Source organism: Hydra viridissima, unplaced genomic scaffold (genome assembly GCF_058129835.1).
Source record: "Hydra viridissima isolate aposymbiotic clone 2 unplaced genomic scaffold, HvirCarnegie_v1 scaffold_16, whole genome shotgun sequence".
NCBI classification, from domain to species: Eukaryota; Metazoa; Cnidaria; class Hydrozoa; order Anthoathecata; family Hydridae; genus Hydra; species Hydra viridissima.
In genome coordinates this window covers 1167666-1187874 of record NW_028324315.1, presented here as the reverse complement: position 1 = coordinate 1187874, position 20209 = coordinate 1167666, and the positions used below count along the sequence as shown (strand labels likewise).

The window sequence follows — 20209 nt, the reverse complement described above, 5'->3', positions numbered from 1 at the left end:
AATAAGTTACCAAGGCTACCAAGTTTTCTGTTGCAAAAAAGGTATTCTCCTATAAGTCTGTATATTTCTGCAACAAAACAAAACTGACGTGATAATATTATACATTTATTATCACAGTTAATTTGAAAATTATTAAGGGCTTTTGGATTTGAAATTTTTGTATATTTAGTTGTGGATCTTTAATTGCTTTACAATCAAACTGGCTGTGTAAAAGTGAAGCTAAGATATAAGATTCTTCAGTATAATGAAAATGCATACTCTTGCTAACTGCATCTGCAGTTAGGCAGAAATAAAAAAGTTTGCCGTTAATTCTTATTACATTATATATATTCACTTTAAGCAAAGACATTTGAAATTTCAATCCATTAGAAACAAATAAAAATATTCCAGCAATGTAAAAAAAATTGTTTTTCTCTAAACTACATTTTCGGCAAGAATTATTGAACCATTCTTAAATACAAACAATCCGTGTTTTCTAATATTTTAACTTGCCAATTACCAGTTTTAAATTCGCTTGTTTTCCTTGTAAATTAGATGTATCAATCATGATAGCAGCGTATTATTATGTTCATCATTTAATAGGGATTATCAACTTATGTTTAGTAAAATTGTTTTTGTATAGTCTTACCAACTGCTGTAATGTTGCTTTAGGTTTAGGCATTTAGGTTAGACATTATTTTCTTCAACTTTACAATTTAGTGCATGAGGTTTTCTGGCTGACTTAATAGGAAAATATGAAATAAAACGTAATAAGTTATCTGATATTTTTAGAAAATCTCTTAAGCCTAGTCCTAATTTAAGAGGATCAACTGAAACAATACAAAAGAGTTTGTATCATAATACCCAAACAGTCCAAACTGAGGAACAGAACCGATTTTGTGTTTTTGTATTTTGTGATTTTGTTTTTTGTGCAAAAAAAATGGCTTTGAATGAAGATCAAAATCAATTATTAAATGATACATCAGTGCGCATTTGTTTTTGTAAAAATTACCTTCCCTAATTAACTTCTTTGTGCACTTTTCACCCCTCTGTATGCACTTTTTACCCTTCTTTGTGCACTTTTCACAAGAATGTTAAAATTCAAATTTTTCTGATATTTTATTCTGTGTTCTTGCAGGAGCAACGCACAGACTTATAATTTTGAAGGAATATTGTGCATTCTTAATTGATACATCACTCTAAATTATATTAGTTGCTTCGTTAAAAAAAATCTTTTTTCGATTTTTCTTTGCCACAACATCTTTTATAGTATTATTTAATACTGTAAACTTTTAATATACTGTTTTAAAACTTTTTATGATATTGCTGGTCATTACAAGAACCAAAAAAGCCAAAAAGCCAAACCAGAAGTCAAACCACGATGATCCTACATATAAAAACAAATTATGCGACTTGACACATCAATTAACAAAGACACAAAACGAAGGTAATGGTTGGTTTATCAAACAAATACGAGTTTCTGGAAATTAAAGAAAATTTAGAAAAACTTAATTAAAGAAAATGAATGAATAAATGGGGAATTCACAGAAGCGATGGAACATGTAAGTAGATGGATGCAATCGAAGTGAAAGATCTAATTTTAAACAAAAGATGGATCGAAAACCTAAACTGGTAACGGAAAAGCAACAACGTGATCAATGATCAAGTATTCAAAGACAACAAACTTAAAACAACCAAATAGAACTGAAGAACTTGGTGACGGAACTTTATACCACCAATTGCAAAAAAAGGTTCCAGAGATGATGTTATATCTTATGTGTTAATAAGATATAAACTTTGGGTGTATAAACAATTTATGATAAATTAAATGCAGTAAAATTATCTGCAGTTCAATATATCAACTACGTATCTCATTCAGATCACTCAAAACCAGTGCAACAAATAAAAACTTAAGGTTTTGTAGCTTTCTCGCAGAGAACATAACGTTGCAATTTTAAAATCTTTCGTTTTACTCATTCAAAGAACTCCCTCAACAAAAACTTCGCATGCAATTAATGTTTTACAAATCACCTCAAAGACTTTTATAAAAAAAACCGCTTAAAGTATATTCACAATTTTTCAAGGAAACTACGTCAACCAAATCCGCCATACCTAGTTTTTCCCACGCAATTCAATTACAGGTTTCAATCAATTTACAAAAATCAAAAATTATCGAAAACATAACCAAAACATCATAATGACACTACAATACCTAAAATACTGTTAATAAATTATCCTCAGAGTATTGCAATAATCAATAGTAAAAAAATTTGTTCTTATCCGACAATTGTAATTTAAAAATGGATAACTGATAAAATATTAGAAAAATATATGCAAAATGAAATACATACCACCATTTGAAAAAGAAACAACTTTAAAACGCAGATTTAAACAATTAAACATAGCAAATTAGGAAAATACAGTAACAGTGTTTTGCAAACTAAAGTAAATATATACATGTAACTGTTACAAAATTATTTAAATCTAATTGTACGAAGAAGATTACCAACCAATGCTCCCTACTACTACAATTCATAAAATCACAGTCACATTTAATGCAGTTAATTTATTTCATAAGCACAGCCTAGTGTTAATACAAAATTACAATAATTGTATGAGACATCAAAATTATTACAGTAAATGCTCTAAAAGCAATTGATTTATGCTTTAGAGCACTCAAAATTATTCTGTAATGTTTTCATTAAAAACTGACATTGATTTTATAAATAATCAATGACAAAAGCATAAATATCAACCTAAAAATTAAAGTTAGAGATCATAATACCCAAACTTTTCATAGGAGTTTTAGCAATATCAATTTAAACCAGTGTTATTTTTAAAAGATGTGTAAGGTCAAAAAGTTCTTAGTTGGTATTTTATTTCGAGGAACCAATATTAAACACATTAAGTGTAGAAGAACAGATTGAAACCAAAAGCAATCAGAAAATAACTGAGAATGTGCTCTAATACATTTTTCTATTTTATTACTATTATTTCTCAATATGTATGGAGTATTTTCCAAAATAAAATTGAATTTAATAATTTAGACCAAATCATTAACAAAAGAACAAAAAAAATCATCAAGGCATATTTTGTGAAAAATTTCAATCAAGACTGGCAAGGTATATTCAGCTGAAACGCAAAGATAATGAAAGAGTTTAAGCGGTTTTTAAACTTCCTAAACCAGGTGATTGATTTATTAAAGAAGGAAGGAATTACTAATTACAAGATTGAACAAGCTAAATTACAAGGTGAGAATATTTTGGTTGATTAACTGAGTTAAATTATCTAAGCATCTTATAAAACATTTTAACTCACTATACCATTATTTTTAAATAAACAAATTTAGAGAAAGAGTACCTATTAAAAATCTCTTCCAAGAGGAAATCCCACAAAATCTTGAAATGTGTGGAAGTTGCAATGGATTTTTCTCTAAAAGATTTATAAGTCGGCACCCTAAAGTATGCAGCTCAAACTCTTCTAAACCAGCATTACAAGTCCCCTTATCTTTATTAAAGAATATTTATGCAGTGTCTCTTCTGGAGGAGTTTGTTAGAGATGTTCTTTCAAATCTTAGAAATGGCAGTATTGGTCTTATTTGTAAACAAGACAGTACCATCTTTACAATAGGACTTCGATTGGATGATAAAATGAACAGAAAGTGTGACAAGACATCTGAAGTCTTAAAATCAGTTAGGAATGACATGAGCACACCTATACTCGATTTTTAATTCAATTGAAGGTGTGCTTAAAAAATATAATAACTCAATGGACATGTTTAACAGAGTAAACTTTGATCATTTAAGTACAGCAATTGATAAATATACAACAAGTGAGGAATATTTGAAGTTTGACCTCAAAATTGTTCTTTCATTTTTATTTAAAAAATCTGCAAAAATAATGAAAGGAACAGTTTTGACCCAGAACAACAACAACCTCACATTTGAACAAAACAATAAAGAAGTTCTTGATAAAGTCTAAGAAACAGATATATTTCTATTTTTGACACATGGAAAAGATTTGTGTTTGGGGATGCAGCTTATGTCATTAACAAAAAACGCAAACAAAAAGTAAGGAACTCAGCCTCATTACCAGAAGAAGAAGATATTAAAATGCTTAAGAATTACATCTTTAAAAATGTAACTAAAGTAATGACTGATAGGTGCATACTTTGGGATGCCCATATATATGTTGAACTTCAAGATTTGTTGTGTACTAGATTAACATTGCTTAGTTCCAGGCTTGGCAGAGAACCTGCAAGGTAACTTTTTCATAAACTTTTTATACATTAATTTTTTCAATAATACAATATTGAAGTAATTAACACCTTTTAAAAAGAAATATATTATATAAACAGAGTTTATTTTTAAGAAGAAACTTAAATGGCTGAGACAAAAATCAATCATTTTCATTTAAGTTTTTTTTTTTTTTTTTTATCTCTAGAGAGCTTTAGAACAGAGAAATAATACATTAACATATAAATCACTTAGTGAAGAGTAAAAGTTGATGATTGATTAAATCTTATTCTTCACTAAGGTGGCGAAAGAATCATAAAAGATTTGTATTGTTGTTTACACTGTTACTTTCAGTTTTGAATATAAGAGATGTTGTATGATTGATTTTCAACAAAATGGATGGTGCTCTTATATTTTTTATCTTGAAGTTTTTTTTTTTTGTTTTTTTTTTTTTTTACTGTATGAAAAAAATAAATTTTTTACTGTATGAATAAATATGAAAATTTTAGCACAGCAAGGTAAGATCAAACAGTTAGTACAGTAATTTATGAACAGAATAGTAAAAATATCAATATAAACTGACAATAAAGAAAATTCATAAAAACAAGTTATGAAAGGAGGTTTTTTGTATAGAAAAATTATTCAACTGAAATAATTTCTCCTAGATTATTACTAAGTGGTCGGAGAGATGCAGAAAAAGGCTCATGGGTTGATCCTCAATGAGTTCAACAGCTTGATGAACTGGACATAAAGTTAACAAATACATTGCAAATAGTCTATATGGCTAGAAAGGTTTTTTTTTTTTTTCATTAAAATAAAAAACATGCTGAAAAGAAGTATTAAAAATTACCAATTAGGAAAAATTAGAGTAAACATTTAATAGTTGTGTACCCAAAGTCAAAGATCTCTGAATTTCTGTAAGATTGACATTGAAAGCACTATTTGCAGAAATATACAGTAGGGTGTCCCAGAAAAAAACTTTTTTTTGAATTTAATATGTGTACTATGTCAATCCTCCTTATTTGGCCCCAGTAGACCACTATAAAAATATCTGGGCTCAAAGTCATTGTTAAGCTGAAGAAGGTGTTTAAGAAAAAGGTTTCATATTCATTTTAATGAGTTTGCAGAGTTTTTTTTGCATTTTATGATTAAAACTCTGCAAATGTATTTAGTAATACAATACAAATTTTTAATAAGTTATCAGTTATTAGGATGTTGAAAAACAGTAGCAGTATATATTGTATACTGCTACTAAATTCTAATTGGAGTAATATAAATTTAATTGTGACATTTTTTACATATATGTAAAATATATATAAAAACATTGTATATTTTGTAATCAATTCTATTGTATTTTATAAAATAGAAAATAGTATTAAATATGGCTAGTGCAGGGCATATTGAAAAAGCTAGTGGAAGAAGAATTCTTTATCTGTTGGGGTATCCTCTCCAGATATTTTCTCCAAATAGACTTCCAACTGGTAAGGAAGTTTGTTGCAGAGTTTACTGGATTAACCAGAGTCATGCAACTGCAATCAAAACATGGTCATCTAAAATTTGATGTTCTCTGGAGAGTACAGGCAAACCTAAATGCAGTGGTGGTATGTGTTATGCTGATAGCAGAAATGAAATATCAAATGTGTGCATCATAAGGGATGACATAAATGTTGACATTTTTTAAATGTTTTAACTTTTTAATTTAGGAATAGAATAATTGCTCTGTATACCCAGTATATTTTAATGATGAGAACCCTAAAGATGAGCAAAGAAACCATGAACCATGATCCTAGAAGGAGTAAAGAGGCTGTAAAGGAGGATTCAATTTTTTTGAAAAGATATTTGAAAGGGGATATGGTCAAAATGTCCTACAAAAATGACAAAACATTTGCTGAAATAGTTGCTGAAGGTGAGGAAAGAATGAAAAACCTGCTGAGGAAGATGGTAGAAGAAGAGCAACAGGAGGAGAGACTGAAAGCAATTGTTGAGCAAAAAAAAGAAAGTCAATTACTGGAAAAAGCAGCAGAAGAAGAAGTTTTGAGAAATTTTGAGCAGGAATTCTCCAGTGGGTGTAGTGGAACAGATTACGGTTCAGACTAAAACTCCTACTGTAAAGAAAAAAAAGTTGTATGATTCAACCAAGATTTGCCTTCAACTCAGTCTGAATGATGTTTTGGATAAGTAGATTCCATTTATGACAAGGTAAATAGTTTTATGTTTAAAAAAGTTAAGTATATTACAAGTATATATAAAACTTCAAGTTAAAACAACTTAAATGTTACATAATTTAAAAAATGACAATATTCTGTTTTTTTTTTTAGGTATCAAGTTAGTGTGAGAGCTGAAACAGCAATGTTATCTTTCCTATTCTAAGCTGTGGGAGTAGATATTGGCATGTTGAACATTTCTAAGTCACAGATGGCAAGAAAAAAACATGAAATTATAGAGAATGAAGCACTTATAGTAAGAGAGCAGAACCTGGATAAGATAAGGGGTTTAAAACTTGTTCTTTATTTTGACACAAAGTTAGTCAAGCAGTACAGGACAGAGGTAAAGATTTCAGAAACAGTAGAAAGGTTGGATATTAGTCTTTCCTCTCCAGAGACCCGCTCACTTGACTATCTTCTGGGAATACTCGAAGTACCATCCTCCAAAGGGAAAGATTAAGCACTGGCTATCCAAAGTCTTGTGAAATATTATGACTTAACAGACCAGATTATAGCTTGTTGTGCAGACACAACTCACTCAAACACTGGAAAACATAATGGTATAATAAGAAATATTGCAGTTTATTCTCTATCTTGTCCAATTCTTTGGCTAATGTGCAGGTATGATACTTTACTATATAAATTACAGGTATTTTTTTTCTTTTCGTTTTTTCTGAGAGTAATGACAGAAAATGATGATAATAATAAATTTAGGCACCATACAATGAAATGACATGTTCATCATGCTATGATGGAATTACAGGGAGAAAAAAAGGGACCCAGTTGGTCCTTATACAAAAAACATCAAGATCTTTGGTCTAAGAATGAAAAAGGTGTGAATACATTAGCCAACATTGAGTTTGTTCTTGGAACCTTCCTTTACAATCTTGCAAATGAAATAATTGAGTTCTGCACAACAGTTCTTAAAACAAATATTTTTGACAGAAGTGATTACAAGTATTTATGTCAACTGGTAGCTTTTTACCTTGGAGCAGATTTGTTGAACTTCAGGTTTCTACAACCAGGTGCACATCACAAATCAAGATTTATGGCTGATTCATTGTATCTGTTAGCAATGCAAATGACCAAGAATTACAACAAGCAACTCAGTATCAATGAGATATCAATGTGCCACTAAACAAGACTTGAAGAATATTTAGATAGAAAAAGCACATTATGCCTATATTTTTATTTTTAAAAAAAATATTTTTTCCAACAAAAGTTTAATAATTCTTGCACCACATTTTTTTTTTTTTTGTATTCCCTAATGTTTCATTTTAAAAAACATTTTAAATCAATGGAATTATAACAAAAAATAAAATAATTATAAAATATTTTCAAAATTGCAGTAAGTATAGCAGTCAGAATTAATAAATTGGATGATTATCTTTAAGTTAATTTGAATTTTTTATAAAAATACTAAATAAATGGAAAAAAAACTCATTAAAATTTATATGCAAGTTTTTTCCAAAACACCTTCAGCTGAACAGTAACTTTGAGCTTGGATATTTTTATGGTGGTCTACTGGGACCAAAAAGGAGGATTGACATAGTGTACAATGTAAAAATCAAATTTTTTTTTTTCTGGGACACCCTAATATACATTGATTTCAAAAAAAATAGGTGCAGGGTCAGATCATTACACTTCAACCAATTTCAAGAAAACTTTGTGGGGTACCATCTCTGATTTTTCTGATTTTTACATATCATTATCTACATGATGTAAATAGGTTAAATGTGCAATTTCAGAGTTCCAAGTGCAACGGTTTAGAAATATATCTAAATCGTTGCACTTGGAACTCTGAAATTGCATAACTTATTATATAGCCTTACACTCTCAGGTTGCCCCCCTCTATTTCACAAATGGTAAAATAGACAGCTTTAAGGCCTTGTAATTTATTTCTAACTTTCAACAAGTGGCTCATTTCTTCTAGAACTGTTTTCTGGATATTTCTGTCTTATAAATAGTGATTTTCATTGGCTTGTATCATGTTAGAAAAAAACTATAGCCTCCTCAACTTTGGAAAAATTCTGAAAAATGATAAAAAAAGGCAAAATCAAGTTAACTGTAGTATTTTTCTAATCATCAACAAGTCCTTACATGTTAGTTTTCTGATTATCTACAATTTTCTGCTACAAATGGGCAAAATATAAGCAGCTTGTTACATTTTAGGAATCAGTTACATCTAAAAGTATATAGGCCACTCAACAAAAAAGTCCCATTTTCAGCCATTTGGGGATAGCTTGTAAATTTTTTTAACACTTTGTATTGATCTGATATTAACAGCAAATAAGGCTATTAGATCTAACATTATAAAAATGTAATCATTACAAACTTGTCATGTTCACAACAAAAATGGCAGCATTTTTTAATAACCCTATTTTTCAATTATCAAGGTTTAATAGCGTTATTGAAAACCAGTGCCCCTTTAAATAAATAGTTAAAATTAACTAACAAAATTGCAACTCATTTATACTTTGTAAAAAAAAATCATTTATTTAAAACATCAAATCAATATTATAATGGCTTATAATGGCTATAAATGGTTTCATATTGCCAGTAATGTATGAATCCACTGTCCTGCTTTTGCCTTGAATTATTAGAAATTCAATCAACTGTAAAAAAATCAACATAATAAAGATTAAACCGCAATTTTACGATTAACAAAATTTTTTTTTAGTATCACATTTGAACAATAATGCATGGCTCTATATAGTTATTACCACTTTAGTTATGCCCCTATCCAGTATAAAGACCAGATCAAGAAGAAAGTAACCAACCATCTTTTTTTTTTTAAGAAATGACTTATAATAGGTTATATCCCTCACATGGGCCAGGAAAGAGGTTGGAGGGGAGAACAAAAGCAAGTGTTTTTAACAGAACAAGTGTTTTTAAGTGAACAAGTGCTTTTTTCACCGAAAAAGGTTTTTTTTTAACTGTACGACCATTTCTTTAACGGAACAAGGGTTTTTTTTAACCATACGACCGTTTTTTTAAGCGAACAAGTGTTTTTTTAAGCAAACAAGTGCTTTTTTAAAGCAAAAAACCATGTTTAAGGGTGGTATGCCCTTTACAACATTTGCGTAACTTGCAGTAACATCAAATTGTCATCAAGTAAGTACATTATTTGCAATTCTGGATTTATCTTTTAGAGATAGAGAACTGTTTTATGAGCATATGGGCCACAGTCAAACAATAAACAAAATTGTTTATTAAACACCACCAGCTTTACTTGAAATAACAAAACTTGGTTGAGACTTGATAGATCTTGATACTAGTTAGTGTTTTGTCCTTTAATCTAATTATTCTAAAGAAGAGAAAAAAGCATACCTATAAAGCTGATTTTCTACTAAAATAAAACAAAATAGATGTTTAATACTCGAAAGTAAAAGCAAAGTCTTCAGTTTGTTCAAAGGGATTTTATTTATTAAACATCATTCAAAGGAATACAAAAAGCACATTCAAATGTTTGTCAGACTGTAACTTTAACCACAGTTGGTGATATCCATTCTCAAAATTGTAATTAATTATAATTTAAGTTATGATTTAAAAATAATATCAAAAAGATAAATTAAAATAGATTAAAAATAAAATTTTAAATTTTATCTCTTCTTTTTGGGTCCTCCTTTAGTTATTGCTTTTAAATGCATTGACTTGCAATAATTTTATCCCAGGCATTTACAATAATTGCTTTAGCTATTATTATTATTTTTTTTTTTGAAATTTTTGGACTTTTTGAACAGTTTTTTTTTTGAAATTTTTTTTAAAGAGTTCAATCGGTTTAACATATGGTGTCAGGGATAGCTACTTCACTGCATCAAAATAGTTTTTATGAGTTTTATATTATAGAAACAGTCTTTTCATATGTCTTTACATCAAGTTTCATTACTTCTTATCACTTTTCAACAAATCTTCAATCTTTTTTCTTTTTGTAAAAGTAAAAAATTGTTAAAGTTCATTGTAAAATTAAATGAAATTTTAATAGATTAATAGATTCACCTTTAACAGTCAAACACAAAAATTTTTTAAATGAGCATTTGTTACAAATGCTGTTCAATATATTTTTTTTAAAATGTCTTATTAATAAGTGGTTTAAATTATCTTAAATATCTAGAGAATTGTATTTTAAAGGAGGATAAACTAGTTAAGTTTTGTAAATTAACACTGAAAAATGTTTAAGTTTATTTTTTAAATTTTATTTAATATTTTAGTTGTATAAAGTGGGAGTAAAATAAATTTGTACTCTCACTTTATGTAACTTTATATGAGGAGATTAAATTATTTAAAATTTTATTTACCATGTATTTTATATTTATTTTACAAAATTTAAGTTTGATAAAAAAAAAATGTTTTTTTAAGTTAAATTTTAAGTAACTAAATTTTAAATAATTTAACCTTCTCATATAAACTTGTATAAAGTGAAAGTATAAATATATTTTATACCTAACTGAAGGATATTTTTCAGTAGGGGAGAGTGGTGTACCTCGGAGGTATTTTAAAAATTTGACAAATATTTAAAAAAATTCTTACAATATGATCTGTTAAAGATCATATTGTAAGAATTTTTTTACAATATATTTTCTTTAACTTGATGATATTAGTTACTCTAGGATTTTTTACTAAACATCCAGACATTTTTTCATCCCTTTTTTTAATTTTAAAAAATAGCTTACACTACAGCTTAGGTACACCACTAGTGGTGTACCTTGGAGGTATGTATGTTGTACCTTGGAGGTATTATTGTTTTAGCAGATTAAGTACTGAACATGGTAGAAATTTGATATAATGTTTACTTATAGGCATAGCAGCTGAGAGAAATTTTCGAGCCCTGGGGAAGTTTTCTTAAGGGGCCCTCATTATGATCATATACATACCCAGGACCAAAAGAAGCGTGCTCTGGTCATTGAAAATGAAAAATAAAAGTTAATTAAATCTTTTAAAAGTCAAAACTATTTAAATATTTTAAAAATTACTTTAAGAAATTGTTTGTACACATGCAGGGCCCCAGGAATCTTCCCCGTCCACCACCCCACCACCACCACCACCACCACCACCACCACCCCTCTTGGTGGCCATGCTTATAGAATAATTAGACTTGATATCAGCCTTTTAAGATAATATAAATCAAACTAGTTAAATTTATATACACTGTTTATTAACTTATATAGCTATATATGATTATAAATTTAAATTAATTCAAATTTAGAAGTATTAAAAATTTGCATAAGAAATAAAGTTTATTAAGAAAAGAGTAATAACAAAAGTCTACATTAAAGTTTAGTAAATTTAAGTCTTTCACTTTGATTTAGTATTTGTCTACTCTACATTTAGGTTATCAAAGGTAATACCAAATAATAGTTTTTCCAGCTGTCGTGCTGAACCTCCTGTAATAGAGGGATGTGGCAACTGAAAGACCATGTCTGATTTGTCCAATTCATACACAGTTTTATCTTCTCTAGTAAATCTTTGTGAGTTTGTGTCCTTTTTCAAGTACTGAACTTTAAAAAATGTGTCAGTAACTTCTAGCACCTCTGCTACAGTTTTTTACAGCACGTTTGCCATGAATTTGTGCCAAGATAAAAACTCCAGACTGGATTTTTTTTAAATCTGAATCTTTCATAAACTCGAAGTCTATTTCTGACTGAGCAGATACTTGTCTACATTTTCCTCTAATTCTGTACTTTGCTCCAAGGTAAAGCTCAGCTCTAAGGAAAGGCAAAACTGATAATAAACAACCAGGACCTTTTTTTCAAAACAGGTCCTGGTTGTTTATTATCAGTTTTGCCTTTCATTTTACTGCCAGATTTATTTTTTGTTTTCTCAGCTTTTTTTTTTTCAATTTGAAGTGTTGCAGGGCTGGAATTTAAAATGCAAGACTTTTTCATAGGTCGACCTCTTCCAGTTTGTTTTCATGGTTGAGCTTTTGGGTAAGGTAGAATAATATTAGGAGACACAATGTTAGTGTTTATCTGGTTTGCAAAAGAAGCAGGACTACAGCTAGTTACCTCAGTATTGGTTAAGGGTCCAGGTCTACTCAAAAAGTCTTCAATATGCTTACTTTTGTTTCCAGGCTGGTCTTTAGACACAGGTTGCTGTTGATCTGTTATAGTGGATGACAAGAACTCATAATCTTTGAAAATGTTTTTATTCAGTGGGTGAAAGCCACTTACTAGAAAACTGTGCATAATGTTGTTTGGAGTAAAAACTAAGGGAAAAGCTTGTCCAACAATTTCTGATGCATCATAGATTGTTTCTGGTTTCCCAGTATTACCTGGTTTTAACATCTAATCCTTCATTTTATTGTTGTAATATGTCTTAAATGGACCAAATACGCCTCTGTCTAAGGGTTGCATTTTGTGACAAGTGTGTGGATGAAATGTTACCATTGTAATCCCATTATAATTTGCTAGCTGGATTGTTGGTATTGTGATATGACTCTCATGGTTGTCAAGTAAAAGAATCGAATGATTTTCCTTGCTTGTGCTTTACAAAATGTTTCATAAATTCTAGAAACAAGTCTTCATTTGGCCATCCTGATGGGTTTGCTCAACCAAGTGTACCTTCTGGGGCCCCTTTTAACATAAAGTCCTTAAACTTCTTACGAGGCAAAATCAACATTGGAGGCATATAGCCACCTCCAGCATTTATTACTCCAATCATTGTTATACTATATCCTCGTTCACCACTAGTCATTCCGCCAACCTGCTTTTGACCTTTTTTTGCTAAGATTTTGAGAGGATTATGGACAGTGCTAACACTGGTTTCGTCAACATTCCATATGTTAAATCCTGTAATATCTTGATTTTGTTCAAGCCTAAGAGCTACTTCATAGTTCTGAAAAGTAAGTGCTACATTTTCCCTATTAAAAGCAGTTGAGCGCACAAGACTTATTGCCTCAGGCTTTCTAAGCAATAATTCTTTAGAATATTTTTTCTGCAAGATTTTCAGTCACTCTTTTCCAGCCATCTGGTTTTTATCCCAAGATGCATCATAATTTTTTTGATTTGCTTTCCCAAATTGGTAAGCCAATTTTCGAACATCTTTCAAAGACAGTCCATAATGAAGATCAGCAGCTTTCAAAATGTAATCAACTAGAAGTTTATCTTCTTCTACCGTGAAGACTTGCTTAATGTTGCTGTCTTTCTTGTAATAAAATTTTTCTAAACCTGATTCAAGGTATTTGTTTCTGTGCCTTCTTAAAGTTGTTCCAGGAATGTCAAAGTCCATAGAAGCTCTGTATACAGACAGTTCATTGTTCACTATAAGTTTTACAGCTCTTTCTATGTCTTCTTTTTGTACAGGTTTCCTTTTAAATCCATTTTTACTTCTAGGCATTTTATTAATTTTGTATTTTTTGGTTTTTCTGAAAGTAAATGAAAAACATTAAAGAAAATCAAATATCAGTACAATTAATTTTTCATAAAATGGAAGGACATCATCGTTTTTAAAGCATAATTGAAAATGCTTTTATCAGTATTTAATTATTTTTAATTACTAAGCTATTTATTAATAAGCTTATTACAAAAATGATTACAATATAACAAAGAAATGCACACATCTTATTACACATATTATACTAAAAAAATTCTTAATTAACAAAAATAATAATAATAATAGTAATAATAATAATAGTATTAATAATAATAATAATAATAATAATAATAATAATAATAATAATAATAATAATAATAATAATAATAATAATAATAATAAACTATAGCGACATTAAAGAAATACTTTCATAACAAACTTACTCAAAATAGTATTTACAAAATCATGCAAGTGTGTACCTTGGTGGAACCACCAAGGTACACAACATTAGCTACCTCCAAGCTACACCGCTACCATAGTTTTTACAAAATCGCTACCATATATTTATAGGTTAAGATTTAAGCAGTTTCAAATATGCATAAATGAAGCTAAAGACATGCTTTACAAATTCTGATAATCAGTTTAAAAATAAATTTTATACCTACAGTTGTAGAAAAAAAAAGTATACGCCCTAAAAAAATTTTTTTTTTGGTGCCAAAAACCAACTTTTATTTTTATTGCAACAACAAATGTGTTAAGCAGTGGTAAAACAACTTATTATGAGCCTTTAATGGCCAATAGAAGCAACTAAAATTTCAGTTTGAATTCATCTTTCAAGATGGCAGCAGAATTGATGTGCCTCCAAGGTACACACACCTCCAAGGTACACCATTCTCCCCTATTAAATTTACAAAGTTTGAATGATTTATCTTTCTTTAAAGTGTTAATATTTCTCTAGATATTTAAGAGAAATAAAATCACTTGGTAATAAGACTTCATATTTTGTTAATGAAAAAGTTATAAATTTTCAAAGATGGCAGTTTAAGGTCTTTGTTTAAAAGGTTTGTAACAATTTTTTTGTAAAAAAAAACAAAAAAAACAGTGAGTTTAAAATATTTTAAACTATCAGAATAAGTAGCTGGAATATCACTCAACTAACAGGTAAAAGTTAACTAAAAGCAGTAAATTTTCAGGTGATAAGCATTATATCTTAAAAGATTTTTGGATGAAATAATCATGAAATGTTAATGATGAAGAAATTGACAAAACTTAATAAAATTATTCTTCACAAAAACGTCTGAAACAGAGGATGTTCTTCGAAGGTTATATAAAAATGATCATCTAATGTAAATTTGGACTAATTCAAAATTAATATACTTAAAATTTTAGTCATTCACTTGAAAACCTGACGACAACCTAATCAATTTTTTAATGAAGATGCTTGTTAAGGTCCCCTAACAAAGTAATCTTTTTATGTCATGCTGAAAATATAAAAAACTATCACCATGTAGATATGGTTTGAATATTTCTTTCAGGTCAACATAGAAAAATAAAATTGTTAGATGTCGTAGAAGATAATGAAGTAGCTGAAAGCAAATCTGGTATGTTTTCTCTATATTATTTCAAGAATACATATTTATAACAACTCATTTTACTATTTCAACAAATTGGAATCAAGGTTGTAAAGTTATATACCTAAGTTAGTAGGGTTATCTGCAACAACTTATAGTTAGCATATCTGGTTGTTTAAAAGTTGTTTGAAATATAAAGTCAACCTTTCTATATTTTCATTCATAGGAATCTGACTATTAAGTATTTAACATGAGTTTTTTTAGGGAGATCATACTTTCAATGCAGTAGAGAACAAGTCAAACTTGTTTACAGCACATTTGGATCATTTTTTAATGGGACTAACTTGAGCACTTTTCCAGGTGAGTTGTAGGCAGTGCTTTGATAATTTAATTTTAATCAATTGTATATTACTTATTATGAATTAGCTATGATTGTAAATAGATATATACTAGTATTATTTTAAATCAAAAAACCAAATGAAGGAACTCAGTGAACCCTATCATGGTGATATGTAAAAACTAAGAACAAAAATTTATAACAAGCAGAGTAAACAAACTTCATGAGCATAAAATGAGACATGATAATGTCAGATGTAGAATATAGAGTGACAAATTTTTGATTTTTTATAATGGTAGGTTTTCTTTTTCAATTCTAGTACCTTAACACTAACTTTGAAAGAAAAAGAAAGCCAATGGTTTTGATGCCAGATCTGCAGCTTTTTGAAATAATACACTGATTATTTATTGGCAAAAGTAACTAATTAAATTTCAAACTAAACTAATAATTATCAACCTAATGTGTGTGTGGGTGTGTGTGTGTGTGTGTGTGTGTGTGTGTGTGTGTGTGTGTGTGTGTGTGTGTGTGTGTGTGTGTGTGTGTGTGTGTGTGTGTGTGTGTGTGTATATACAGTGGGCAAAATAATTTTCCATACATTAATGAAAAGTATCTATATCTTGATCAAAACAACATTTAAAAGTATATATGTAGTTGTAATTAAGAGTTTTTAAAGAAATATTATAATGTTAAAGTAATTTTAAGTGTATTAGTTAAAAATATATTAATATATGAAAAGTTATATAAGTTTATTTGAAAAGAGTTAAAAGTTTAAACAAAAAAATTGTCCGTACACTATGTTAATTTTTAAACTAAAATTAGTTGAAATTAAATTAATATCTTGTTGGACCACCATCAGCTTCAATAACTGCTCTACAACGATTTTTGATTGATGAGACGAGTTTAGACGTAATTTCTTGATTAATTGATGACCAAACATCTAAAACCAATTCTTTGAGCTCGTTTTTATTCTTTGGAGCTCGATCTTTCATTCTTTTTTTCCACCACTGACCATAAATGTTCTATAGGGTTCAAATTGGGCGATTATGCAACCCAATCCAACACGTTAATGCCATTTGCAGCAAGATATCTGGTTACAGATCCAGCTTTGTGCTTTGAATTGTTGTCATGTTGGAATATAAATTCCGTTCCAAGTCCTAATTTTCCTGCCGAAGCCACCAAATTCCGTTCTAATATGGATCTATATAAGTGTTGATCCATTTTCTCATCAATAAATTCAATTTTGCCAACACTGGACGCACTCATGCAGCCCCAAACCATAACATTTCCACCACAAAATTTAAAAGTTGCCTTCAAACACTTCACATTATATTCTTCTCCGACTCTTCTATAAAGTTTCACCACCATCAGCTCCATATAAATTAAATTTACTCTCGTCTGACCAAATAATCATATTCCAGAATGTATCATCCTTCAGAACATGTTCCTTTGCCCACTGCAACCGTTTTCTCTTGTTCACTATGCTGATGAATGGTTTTCTCCGAGGCGTCCGTGCAAAAATATTGGCTTCATGCAGTCTGTTCCTAATTGTTTGTGGCGATAATTTAGTATTAAATTCATTTTCCAGCTCTTTTGATACTTCTACTGCATTTTTTCTTCTATTCTGCTCGATTTTCCCAACAATGTTAATTAAATTTATAAAATACCTAAATATGTTAATTAAATTTATAAAATACCTAAATAGATACTCAATAAGATATAAGAAGTTTTAGGTCATATAACTTATAAAGTATGCTATTTCTTTTAACTGATAAACAACATATGTATAATATCTTGACCAACCATCATTTCAAGCTTGTTCAAAATTTCTGAGTTATGTAGTAGTTTTAGTATTTTGTTTAGAATTTTAATTTTTAGATTTGAAAATCTCAAAATCTTAAACGATGTTGCTTCCGCTCCATGTATGGTGTTAGGAAGAAGATATCTTGGTTATCATCATAAAAAGATTGCCGAAAATGCAGCGGAATATGAAAGAAAAGTAAGCCTTTGTTAAATATTTAATTCTAAAAAAAAATTTTTTGTTCAATAAATTTTGATAATTTTAATTAATTTATTTTAATTTGAAAAATGACATAATCGATGTAACAAAATTTTATCTACTGAAATCTTTTTCTCGATACAATTAGTATAACTATCTTATGATCATTTTAAAAATCGCCGTATTTAATAATTTTACTGTAGTTACTGTAAGTTATTGATTGCCTAATTGTAAGAGTATGAAGGGGGTTTGTTAATAACATTTTTCATTTATTAATTTATGATTTTTGATAATTTACTTGTTTTTTTCTTCTTAAAATCTTTTTCAATGGGAATTCACAAAATTAAAATAAATAAATTAAAATTATTAAAATAAAATAAATTTGTCTAAATAATAAATATTTTCTAAATGAAAATTGAGGGGCAGTGAGCAGGTTTTTGAACATTCTACTTCCTCTTAACTCCACCATTAAACTTTTAAAAATGCAAAAAATCTGTTACTGCCCAAAAGTACATTGTAAGTTAAATTGCAATAAATGAGATGCAGTTTGAGAGTTCATTAACTGTTCTAATTAAATTAAAATCTAATTAAAAAAAAACTTTAAGATTTAAAAGAAAACCTAAGTTTTAGTCAAATTAACAAAAACATTTGAAAAATTAGTTTTAGTCTACTTCACTATATTTCGAGTGTGTTTTTTTTTTACTGATTTTACTTTTTCTTTTAAGACTTGAACAAAACTTGAACAAAAAATCACTAAGTCTTGAATAAAGCCACTGGAATCTCATATATGTGTTGGGAAGATGATATCTTTTAGTGATCATTGGAAAAAACTTCAGAAACTAAAAGTAAGCGAAAAAAAATTGAAGAAATCTTAAAATATACTTTTGTTAAAAAATTTAGTTCTATTTTCCAATAAATGTTAATGAGTTTATTTATTATTATATATGCTTTTAACTTCAAGATAAAGGGTAGAATATGAAGAGAAAAAAAAGTAACTTTAGTTTGTTTTGTTTTTTGTTTAGCAGATAAATGTTCAAAATACAAGAATAAAATTGAATCAACATCTTATAACAAAATAGTCAAAGAAAAAACCATTACTACCCAAATATATTTTCTTGTATGACAACCACACAAATGAATAATAAATGGCATAAAATCGGAGAGTGCAGTAAATATAACAAAATAAAATACCAGAGAAAAGGTTTGGGTTGGGCTCGGTCACAAGACTGATAATTGGTGGATTGTAGCACGAATAATAGCGTTGAAAGTCAATATGAAAATAACAGTTATAATGAAGTAACAATTTTTAATGCATAATTACTGTAACTACCACTTTCAACCAATCACATTGCGCCAGTATGAATTTATTTACTTTTTAGTTGTAACACAAAACGTTTTTTATTTAGATGCGTTGAAATTAGGAATCCAAGTCAAAAAAAAGAAAAAAGGTTTTATAAAGCATAGTCAGCAGAAGAAATATGATTGGCTTATAGTATAAGAAGTACGATTGGCTGACGCACACCTAAAAGACATTTAAGAGGCTTGTATGAAGAAAGAAGGAAAATAATTTTTAAAACCTGTTAATACCTGAATCATATTTTTTTTATCTACATGTAATACCTGAATCACATTTTTTTTTATCTGCATGTGCATTACTAAGAATTATTCCAAATAAATTGTTAATTACATAAATGAAGAATTAAACTCAAAGTTCAGGAATTCTTTTATTAGCAATACGTGATCCAAAACGTGATCCAAAAAATTTATTTTCAACCATAAAATTATCAGTGTCTTTATTCTCTATTATCTCCACACTCCTCAGAGCAAAACAAATCATAAAGGTATATGGACTTTATATAAAATTTTTCGACTCAAGTTTCAGAGAGCAGAATGAAATTGAAAATCCTTTTTTGAAAAAAATTGAAAAAACGAGCAGCTGTTGAAATTCATGAAGTCTTCTTGGAGGTTGTGAAGGATGTGTAAAGATGCATAATTTCTTCATCACCCATCGGGTTTTCTCTATCTGAAGGAACTATTAGTCTTTTTAAAAAAAATAGTATTAAACTAAGCGATTTAACTAATTCACAGTGGCGTAAATAAAATGAGCGGGGACTACGGCAGTCTTCAGACGCCATTTGAAAACATAGTAAATTTTACGTACGTTCATTAGGCTCCTCTTAACCTAAGTTTGTTTATAAAAACTTCTGTTAAAAAATAGATTGAAGTTTCCTAGTTAAGTTTAATTTCTGGATAAAATATTTCTTAGCAACGAGTTGTGGAGTTATTTTTATTCTTAGACCAAATATCGGAAAATGAAATGAGAGCAACGATTTATATTAACTAGATATCTAACTCCTCATAAATTTTTTAGGAAAACGTAAAGCATATTTATTTATACCAGCAAATTAAAATTAACGCATTAGTTACTTTTAAACTACTGTTAATGCGAAGCATTAAATAATTTAAATAATATTTACAAATTCAAAATACTTCAAGATATTTTGAAGTATAAATGTTAACAATTTCAATATTTCAAAAAATTATTACAGTTTCACCAACTCATTAACTTATTTTCT

At 28.7% G+C, this 20209-nt stretch overlaps 1 long non-coding RNA gene across 2 annotated transcripts; it reads left to right on the top strand.

The window, feature by feature from the left end:
• The first annotated feature begins 3020 nt into the window (after nucleotides 1-3020).
• On the top strand, nucleotides 3021-19348 carry LOC149877234 (uncharacterized). Of its 2 annotated transcripts, XR_016448032.1 has the most exons (9): nucleotides 3021-3230; nucleotides 3329-4240; nucleotides 4880-5006; nucleotides 15265-15330; nucleotides 15565-15660; nucleotides 17513-17633; nucleotides 18359-18478; nucleotides 18656-18929; nucleotides 19040-19348. It is a non-coding gene; the product is annotated as an uncharacterized LOC149877234 (long non-coding RNA). The 2 variants fall into 2 exon arrangements; XR_016448033.1 differs by lacking the exon at nucleotides 4880-5006.
• The last annotated feature ends 861 nt before the right edge of the window (nucleotides 19349-20209 follow it).